This window comes from Pogona vitticeps, chromosome 2 (genome assembly GCF_051106095.1).
Source record: "Pogona vitticeps strain Pit_001003342236 chromosome 2, PviZW2.1, whole genome shotgun sequence".
In the NCBI taxonomy this organism is placed as follows: Eukaryota; Metazoa; Chordata; class Lepidosauria; order Squamata; family Agamidae; genus Pogona; species Pogona vitticeps.
This window is the reverse complement of record NC_135784.1, coordinates 250,045,332-250,055,543: the sequence shown is the minus strand read 5'-3', so window position 1 is coordinate 250,055,543 and position 10,212 is coordinate 250,045,332.

Below are 10,212 nucleotides of genomic sequence, written 5' to 3'. Positions count from 1 at the left end.
ATAAGTAGTTCCTGGATGTGAGAGATGATAAATAGGCTACAAGTTCTGGGTTGAACTTCCTCTGAATGATCAACTCTGTACTACAAGGATGCTCCCAAATCCATCTATGTCAATGGAGAGAAGTTATTTCAGTGGCTCAGAGTGTCTTTTTAATTGGTATGGCAGCTGCATCCACTCTAGAACAGCCATAGTATGGCCAATTTCCATCTCAGTTCACAGTTCCATGTTCTCCAACCACTAGGCATGCCTGTTAATTTGCCTGGAACTGATTTTTAACCTTGTGTGAAACCTAAATGTAATCTCCTGTTTTGCTAACATAACTGATAGTCTGTTTCATTTTTTTTCCTGCTGCAAGCCCACATAAAGATCGGTGTGCCTTATCTAACGGGTTCTTAGGACAATATTCTTATCTATGGGTTTGAAACCAGGAAACCTGGTGTTTCACAATCTATTATTTGGAACATTATGATACACTGTCTCACCTAGTTTCTTCTATGTTTTATTTTTTTGACATCGTGTTCTATAATCATATGCAATATGTTCAGGAAGCATGCTCATCATGTCATGATCAGATTTTTCTGTTCTTGTCGACTCAACTCTGGGAAGCACATCAATCTGATTTGCAGCAGAAGCTAGTTTTGCATGCTGTTAATTGGCTGGAGGTTGTGACATCACAATAACATATCTTTTCTGTTCCACCAATCCAAAAAAAGAAAGAGGCCATCAGAAGCATGCTACAAAGGGTAAGACTGACCACTGAAGTGGTGTAACAACCAGTGGTAAGTAAACCAAAATTAGCATGAAATCAGGGCTCACCCTATAGGAGAATAAAATGACAACTATTTGCAGCATCTCTTAGGGCCTCTAAAAATTTTAAAGTCTAGTTCCTCCTCCCTTTTGTTAGTTAGTAACAAGATGGATTGTGCATACGGTTTTGTTTTCCTAAGTCTGTTACAACCAGAGTGAGATCCATAGCACAAGCAATATGTGAATGCATTTTTGCACCATCTGTTACAGTGTAAACTAGCCATGGAATAATGCCAGGAAATAGCTTTTATATAGCAGCTGGCACAACAAAAAAAGTGTCCAAGTGCACATACAACATAACTAACAATATAATAAAACTGTGTTCAGTATTAAATGCTGGACAAATGGGATCCACACTGATCTTTAACATCAGTTTTAAATCCCTTACTTAAAGGGTGGGGAAACTGGAAAAAAATATAACAAACTAACCACCCAGAAAGCTGACATTTGACAGAAAATATAGGCCAAGACACCCTCATGATTAGGGAAGTAGGACATTTTTCCACCTCTTTTAAAACTAAGTAGTAAAGGTACTATCTGAAATTATTCGAAAAGCTAGAGAACTGAATGTTGTAGTTCAAGGCGTGGTAATTGCTAGGAATGTCTGAAGAGTGGAAATTTTACATGTCTCCCTTAAGAGAGGAAGCTCTAATCATACAAAAATTAAGTTACTTCCACGCAGCAGTTAAAGCTGGAATACCAAGGAAGGGTAGGTAAAAAGCAGATCTGGATCTACTGATAAATTTCTGTACTTTGCAACAGATTATCGACAACATCTTACTCCCAATTGTTGAACAAAAGAAGCAGCAAAACAATCTGCACACTATTCTAAATTACATCAGTATTTGGGCAGCCCTATACCAGCCTTCTTTGTTAGTTGGTGCATTTGGGGGAGGAGGTGCATAATGCTAGCAACCCCCCCTATACTGGTGTAGAGGATATGAGAGCCAGGCTGAAGGAAGGGAAAAGCAGTGACCTTCCTGTTCAGTCTTCCTGGATGCTGAGGCTGTGTTACCCTACATAATGATCTATCAGGGGTGTCCAACCTTTCACCTTCCCTGGGCCACATTAGAAGATGAAACTTTGGTTTGGGCTGCACATACATTTGGTTTGGGCCACATGGGGGGGCAGCCCTAGCCATCCTCCGCAGCCCCACTCCAAGCACGCTTACCGACAGCTGCGATCTCAGACAGCAGAGGCTGCCAACTTTGACTCCGGCGGCTTTATGGGGCCGGGAGGGGGTCCACCTATTGACGGGGACAGCGCAATGCAGTCACACAGCCCCCCTGTCCCCTCCCCTCCCACTCCTTCCTTCCTTCCTTCCTTCCTTCCTTCCCTCTCTCTCTCTCTGCTGTTGTGACATCCCCCGGCCACATTCCGCAAGTGCTGACAGTGTAACTTGAAACTTTGGAATTTCTTTAAAAATAAAAAATTGCACTGGGCCGCATGCGGCCCTCGGGCCGCAGGTTGGACAAGCCTGATTTATATAATGGTCAAGTTAACAGAAAGTTAATGCGGCCACTAGGAATTGAATAACTAGTGTTTTGTTGCGGTGTAAGAAAAAGGCATGTTAAAGAACATAATGGATAAGAGGATACCAAAAAGGCTATAAAGCAAAACAAAACAAAAAACAACGACCGTAGTGTGGCACTTGTTTTCACTGTGAATGTTCACAAGGTGAGAAGCAAGAAAAATATTGAAAAATCCTTGTAAAAAGGCTAAGTGTTGCATAGCAATTCGGGTGGTCAGTCTCATAACAGGCCCACAATAAAGCATAAGAAGCAGTTAAAAAGAAACAAACAGCCTTTATTAAGAACGTTAATTGGAGACAGAAAAGCCTAAATCCTAATCCTAACTAGATAAGACATGTGTCCTAGAAGGCACAGAGAAGAGGAACAACTGCTTGTCTGCTACTTAGAGAAACAGTAAAGGGAGTGAGAGTAAAGGTTGGACGCCCAATGAAGATGCAGGAGGAAGAAGAGGTCAGAGAGTCAAAAGGGCAGAGAAGCCTCACTGACTACTCTATTCCCAAATCCCCTTGTGATCATTTGGGCAAGATAGGTGCTACGAGACCCTTGGAGGGTGCCATGCCAACAGTTTTCTCAAACACTGTTTTAATCGCGCATTACAAAAGCATTAATACAAAAAGGTAGATTTTGGAACAGAGTAAAAGCATACTACAATGCAAACATATTCAACTATATAGGGAGGATTTGTATTTATTTATTGTGATCATTGACTGGGAAGATAAAAATAGATTATTCAGATAAAATGACTGTGACAAGGTTCGTCTTTAGCCGGGGGGGTTGTGTGGTAAAGGCGGGAAAAAGGCGCGGAGGCGAATCCGATTCTTGAGAAACACCAACTTTATTCGCGTGCACACTTAATTCCACTGGATCAAACGGATCCTTCAACGCTTCATCTGTCAACAGAGTATACTTCTTGGGTCTAACAACCGGTGGACCGGTCTCTTCGTCTACCAAGGTGCCGGGCCAAACCGCTCGTGATCTCTCAACGGTCTTAAGGGCGCACTCCGGACGGCGCATATGGTCCCACAACAGGGATGGCGGGCACAATCCCCCTCTGGGGGCTTCTGCTGGAACTCGGGGCCCGGACGGATAACTCTCCGTCCCCCACCATGGTAGCCCACCGGGAAGACCGAGACCCTCCATTCCAAAGGCTCATATGTCCTACCGCGACCGCTAGTCAAAGGAGGTTCTGGCAACAATCCTCCTTCTTTCAGTAGGTTTGGAAATCCTTGGGTCCCGTCCGCCTGGCTCCTTGCGTCTCTCAGCCAATCTGTCTGCACCCCTCTGTTGATGCATCTACCCAGCTCACCTTCCCCCAGCCAACTGAACTCCCGCGCAATTTCTCCTTCCCCTTTCACCTCCTCCCACATGATCAAGTCCATCTCGGCTCCTCCCTCATCCACCAGGCACACTTCAGTAGGTCTCCTTTGCAGCTCCTCCTCACACTCTATCTCTACCAGAATCCCTTCAGTACAGCCACTCGTGTCTTTCGGGCTCTCTTCTTCTGGGGACGGCACACTGGGTCCTACTCCTTCACAATGACATAATATCAAATAACACTGAAAAACATTGGACAAAGACATGTCACCATCAATGCACCGTCTGGCTCTTTTAAGACATTAAAGTTAAGAAAGAAATTCTAAGTTAGCTAGCTGCATTGAACGGTATAAAAGCTTTTAAAACATCACACCAATCACATAATATAAGATGCAATTAAGGAACAAATATAGCCATCAGTATGCCACCCCAACTCTCCTAGAAAGTAAAATGACACAAGAAATCTCTAACAAGGGCGGCGACACTCAAAGACCTCACGTGGTCAGGAAACTGCAACAATCTATAACAGCTGCACAGTATTTGGCCACTTTACTAGTAATGTAAGAAACCTTGTCAGAGAGCAGCAAAAGAATATAAAACTCATCACATCTCCCCGGAAATTTTTGAAAAAGAGGGGAGAAGATCTTTGTGGAAATCTCAATAAAAATGTCTATTTAGGGAGAATGGTGCTAAGAACAATATCCATAACTTCCTTGTTGAAGTAAATAAGGCTGAGTCCTTAACTTTATAAAACATTAGCTCCATACTTCCTTTGTAAACTTTAATAAAAATTCAAGAAAACTTTGAATGGTATATTCACAATATGGCTTTTAAAAAATCTCTTAGGTCAAGTCTCTTCTTTATTGTTGAGCTCCTGCAATTTTAGCTGCTTGAAGGGCTTCAGGGGACTGTTTCAATGTTATTTGTTTGCATTACTGAACTAATCATAGCTATAGAGTCCTTTAATCCTGTTTCTAAGACTTGCAAAAACTTATCTGCACAGGGGTGGGCCATTTTAAAAACAAAGTCACACTGATGTGAACTCTCTTGAGTTCTCTTAGAATTTACATCAGATGTAAAGCCTCAAATTCAACTGCTAGTCCCACCTAGAGCAGATCAGCTGAATCATTTGCATTTACACAAGTGTTTACTTACACTTCAGCTGTTGTTTTAATGAATCACCTATAAGTGAGACTCGCAAATGGAATTTCCCCCAGGTGTCTACGTTTCTTGTCTTGAAGCTACATCAGAAGCAAACCAATGGATACAGTGGGGTCTCTACTTAAGAACTTAATCCGTATTGGAAGGTGGTTCTCAAGCTGAAAAGTTCTTATGTTGAATCTGCATTTCCCATAGGAATGCATTGAAAACCATTTAATCCATATCTGCTCTTTTCCGTCCATAGAAACTACTGTACATGCTAGTGATGGTGGTTGATAGACGTCAGCATTTCAGTACAGATCAAGTCAAACTGAAATGTTACAGCATGCAGACAAAATGTGGGAATTCTATTACTTCTTCAGATTTGGTGACAAAGCTCTTCCAGTAGCATGCAGGAACATAAATTTATTTTTATACAATATAAGTGTTCATTACTAGCAGAGTAGTCAACTAGGTGCCCTGCAGATATTCAGGACTTCAACTCTATTGTGCTGGTTCAGGCAAGACTGAATGGACTCTAAAAACAAGATCCTGGTAATTGAACTGTCTAGGGCAGTAGTTCACAACCTTGGGTAACCCAGGTGTTCTTGAACTGCAGCTCTCAGAAACCTTGGCCAGCACACTGTTATAAACACTAAGACCATTGTTTCAGTGGCAGAGTTCTAGGGGAGGCAAATGTGTTGCTTCCTCTCGCTCACCTCCAATACCAGTTAAATCGTTGGATGGATTTAGGCAACTTCCCTACATAGCCTTCCCATTGTGCCTTGGCTCTAAGAGGACTCCTTAGAGCTATTAAAAATTTAAAAAATAGTTTGCTGCCATGCTGCTTCTTTGTCTTTTCAGTAGAGATGGTGGTACGTGTGGAATTGTGCAGAGATGCTACTCCCTCCAATGGTGGGAAACATTTTTTTTCTTGACATAGCAATTGTGGGGGTTGCTGTCTTCTCTGAGTAGCAGGAAAGATTGGGCCGCCCTTACTGATTACTGTATATTAAAGAGGTGATGGCATTTAGGTTTGTGAGAAAGGGGCCAGGAATAAATGACTATTCTGGGTTAACTCTATTACAGAACAGAGAGTTGAGAAGGCTGTCCTGATATAATAACATCCACTCACTCTCTTGCAGACTGCTCAAAACAGTGTACAGTGGACCCTCGACTTATGGAATTAATCCGTATTGGAATTGTGGCTGCAGGTCGAAAAGTCTGTAGGTCAAGTTTCCATTGATCTACAATGCATTGAAAACAGATTAATCCGTAACCGTCCGTTTTGGTTCCATTTTGGTTTTTTTTCCGGTCTGTAGGTCGATTCTCCAGCTGCAAGTCGAACCTACATTTTGCGGCCAGAGAAGTCTGTAACTCGAAAAGTCTGTAAGTTGAGCCATCTGTAACTCGAGGGTCCACTGTATGTCACAGAGGCCAGATAAAAGGAAGCAAGATAATTGCAAAAACGTGCTTTGATTGTCTAGATGGGCGGCATATAAATGCAATAAATAAATAAATAAATAAAATAAATAAATAACCCATGTATAGATCACAAAATATGTTCTGTATAAAGCACAAACCTTTCACTTGTTCACATTATACACTAAAACGTGCAGCATTTTTTGTCCGATCATTTACTACAGTATTTTAAGCTTATTGTTTTTGTTACGGTTTTAAATATTTTCCTCACCTAGGTGGCATTTGATCAGAAAGGAATTACTGTACTGTATTTAAATAAAGTGTAGAAAGGATAAGTAATGCAAATAGCATTTTAGGGGCTGATATGAGAAGAACAGCTATGAACGGTACTTTTCACTAGGTTTGCTGATATAACCGTAGGAAGAGGATATTAATAAACTAGTTCAGAGCCCTATCTCTGCATCAGAACTTATGTTCTAGATAGGATCTTTCCTGTGTTTTCTCTTTAAAATAAAAGTGGTAAAAACAAGGGCACATTTTATAAAGCATATTGTAAGGGGTCACTCACTCCTGGTGCCCCTAGCAGGCTGTCTGCCCTGACCCCAGACCTCTTGAGGGCCTGATGGTAACTCTGGCACCCAAGTGCCAGGAAGGTGCAGACAGGAAAAGGCAGGCTCCAGGTAGGAAGGAGAAGCTGGGGGATGATAGATTCCAGCTGGGTGAGGTGGCGGGGTTGGGGACTGGGCCCAACTGTTGGGGGGCAGGGGTAAAGAAGGGAGAGTAGCAGGAAGAAGGGGGGGTTCCAGCTTGATGGATTCAGTGGAGTCAGAGAGAGAAGAGTGGGGAGAAACCATGGAGGAACACAAGGGGATGCATGGAATTCCCAGTGGCCAAAGGAAGAGATGTGGCGGAGCACTGGTCTTCAGCCCGCCAGCTTCTCTCCCTTTGGTAACCACTCTGTGGAGACCTCAGTGACTAGCAAAGCCCCCAGCCTCAGCTCCCACACAGTGGATGCAAGTGCCCAGAAGGAGCACCAGAGGCGACAGCAGAAAGGAGGAACTGGGAAAAACCAGACATTAGTGAGCAGCAGATGTTACAAACTTTCACTGAAGTTTGGCTTAGGGCTGTGTTTAAGATCCAATGCCATCAACAGAATGAGAGCAGCCCAACCACAGTGATGGGAACTCAGGGTCAGACAAAGACTACACTTGATGTGGGGAAGCCAGTGGAGCCAACTCAAGTCAGCTGGCACCCTTCCCTTTCTTGTAGGTTCCCAATTTTAATAAAGTTCTAACAGTTCCAGCAATTTGGAGTTTGTACCATGTTTCCCCGAAAATAAGACTGGGTCTTATATTAATTTTTGCTTTAAAAAAAACACAGTAGGGCTTATTTTTGGCTGATGTTTTATTTTTTTCTCCAGAACAATAATCTGCATTTATTCAATTACTATCATTAATTTTATTTCTTCTTATTAATTTATTTCCGTTCTCCTTCCCCTTCTTTAAATGTACCTGGTGCCACTTCCTCCAGGGGTGCCTCTGCCGCTGCCAGGAGGTGCCATGGTGGTGGCTCGAGTTGCTCCAGTGGTGGTGCCCAGGCTGAGGCTCCCATTGGGGCTGGCGGGCGCTGGGTTTGTTTTGAGGGAAACAACAGGAGCAGTGAAGAGGGAGGTGTTGGTATGGAAGGGGCCAGGGCCCGAAGCTGGAGAGCCCAGTTAAGGAAAGAGCAGCGGCTGCTTCAACACCTGGCCCTACCAGCAGCACCAAAGAGGGAGCCGAACAAGAGGAGGGTTAAAAGACTTACGGTAGGAGAAAGAGGGGAGGGGGAAAACAAAGGCAGGGAAGGGGGCTGGCTGGGTGGTGGGGGCCAGAGCTCCGAAATCATCTTCCCCCTCCAACCTTGTGCTTTGTTAGCCTCGTCTGGGTGACGTTGGAGGGGGGAAACTGCCGTTGGGAACTTAGGAGCCAAGGAGCAAATTCCTGGAGGCACACAGCTGCTACCTCCCTGGCTGCCCAGCCCCTCTGCCAGCGAGGGAAGTGGGAGAGGAGGGCAAGAAGTTTTAAGTTTCTCTTGAGGGCTTGGGAGGATCCCGGTGAGTCCCTAGTGGAGGGCAGGGTTTCACTTAACTAGGGCTTATTTTCAGGGTAGGGCTTATTTTCAGGGAAACACAGTAGAGACCATGATTGAGGAGGGACTGTGGTACTCACACATATTTAACATTACATTGGCCTTAAGATTTATGGACAGGATGGGGTATTGTACAGCATTTCAGACTTGGTACTTTGGAGCTGTGAGTGTTCAATCTTGGGATTAACGGTCTCCACAACAAAATCACGAGTCATCATCAATTTCAAATTAGAGGTCAGGTTTATTGGAATATTCAACAAAAAGTCCTTATGAAAATAAGTCATTCCATAATTTGTCTTCCATCGCCAATGGGTTGGATGGGGGTGCCCATTCTTCATTTTCAAACAGTTTAGAGTCCTCAACATTACCCCAGGGTACAGTCCAGAGGGGAACCTCATTTTCCCTCAGCAGTTCATTGGCTCTCTCATCCAGGAGTGGGGTGGTCTCATCCTCATTCGCCTGGTCATCTCGGAACTCTCTGGTCTCTCGAAAGGGGTTCCAGGGTCCTGTAGTGTAGAAAAACCCTCCTCTTCGTCTCCTCCACTCGCCATTCTCTTCTCTCTCCTCCTGTTCAACTCTTTCCCTTTCCTCCCTTAACCTTCTCCACTCTCTTGCTTCTGATTCACCCCAATATGAAGGCCTTTGAGGGATCCCCCTCTTTCTGCTAAAGTCAGCCTCCTCTCAGCACCCACACATGCTCCCATTTCCTGGAACATGGGACTTGTACCCAAACCATCTCTCAACCCCTGGGTATCGGATCTTCCCTCCTTCTTGTTTCCACCAAACCCGCTTCAATCTCCCCCCTCCTGGTCCTTGGTATTCCTGCCAACTCGGCCGGGATTTGAACAGCAACGGTTATCCTGCACATTTGTTCCTCCAAATCCCGGTTATCGTTCCCTTTTGAATAGTCTCTTTTGGTGGGTCTGTCAGTGTGGTCTGTACCTCCCTCTCTACACGTGGAATGGACAGCACTCCAGTGAGTGCCTCTTTGCTCTCGCCCTGGGTCTCACAGGAGCCTTACGTTTCTGCCAAGTATATGTTGCTGTATGACATTTACAGACATTTATTATTACATTATTCTTAGAACTGCAGAGCATGAAGGGACCCTCTGCTGCTCATCAAGTCCAGCCTGTCAGTGGGGAATTGAACTCCCAACCTCTAGCTTTGCAACACCTAAACCACTGAGCTATCCAGCAGTTCATCTTTCAAAGACTTTTTATGACTGCTTTTCTCAAGTGCACAGATAAATCTGATTATATGTTTTTATTTCTCTATATTTCTAACTTGATTTATTTTCTACTTTAATTCATCCTTCGACACAGATGGCTAAAACTGGGCATGGTATTCTTGCTGGGACCTCCACTGTGTCTTGCACTATTGCTAGTTCTTATGCACTCCTACAAAATCCCTGCTTGAACTTTTTTGCCCTTCTTAAAGCAAAATCTACTGGTTTCATGATTCTCTTGTGAGCCAATAGTAACTCAACAACCTATTTCTCTCCAGCTTCTAATTGTAGATAAATAAGTTCATTTGTTCCCACATGCATGCATTAATGAATTGCATTCCATTGCTCTCACTTCAATAGATGACATAATCCAACTAATCTTCCATAATTAGCTGGAATCCTTTGTATAACCAATACTGTACTTCCTGATGTAATCTGAAAATTTCATCTATCCAGTTACACTTTAAAAATTCTAAAAAAAAAAAAAAAAAAGCTGTGGAGACTGGAATCTGGCTATTCTTTCTTGGAATTAATTATTTTAAGCACAGTGAAACCTAATTCAATGTAAACATGACATAGACTCATGTTTCAGGAGGATAAGATTGGGCAGTTCTACTGAAATCCAAACAGTGCCATTAAGTAGAG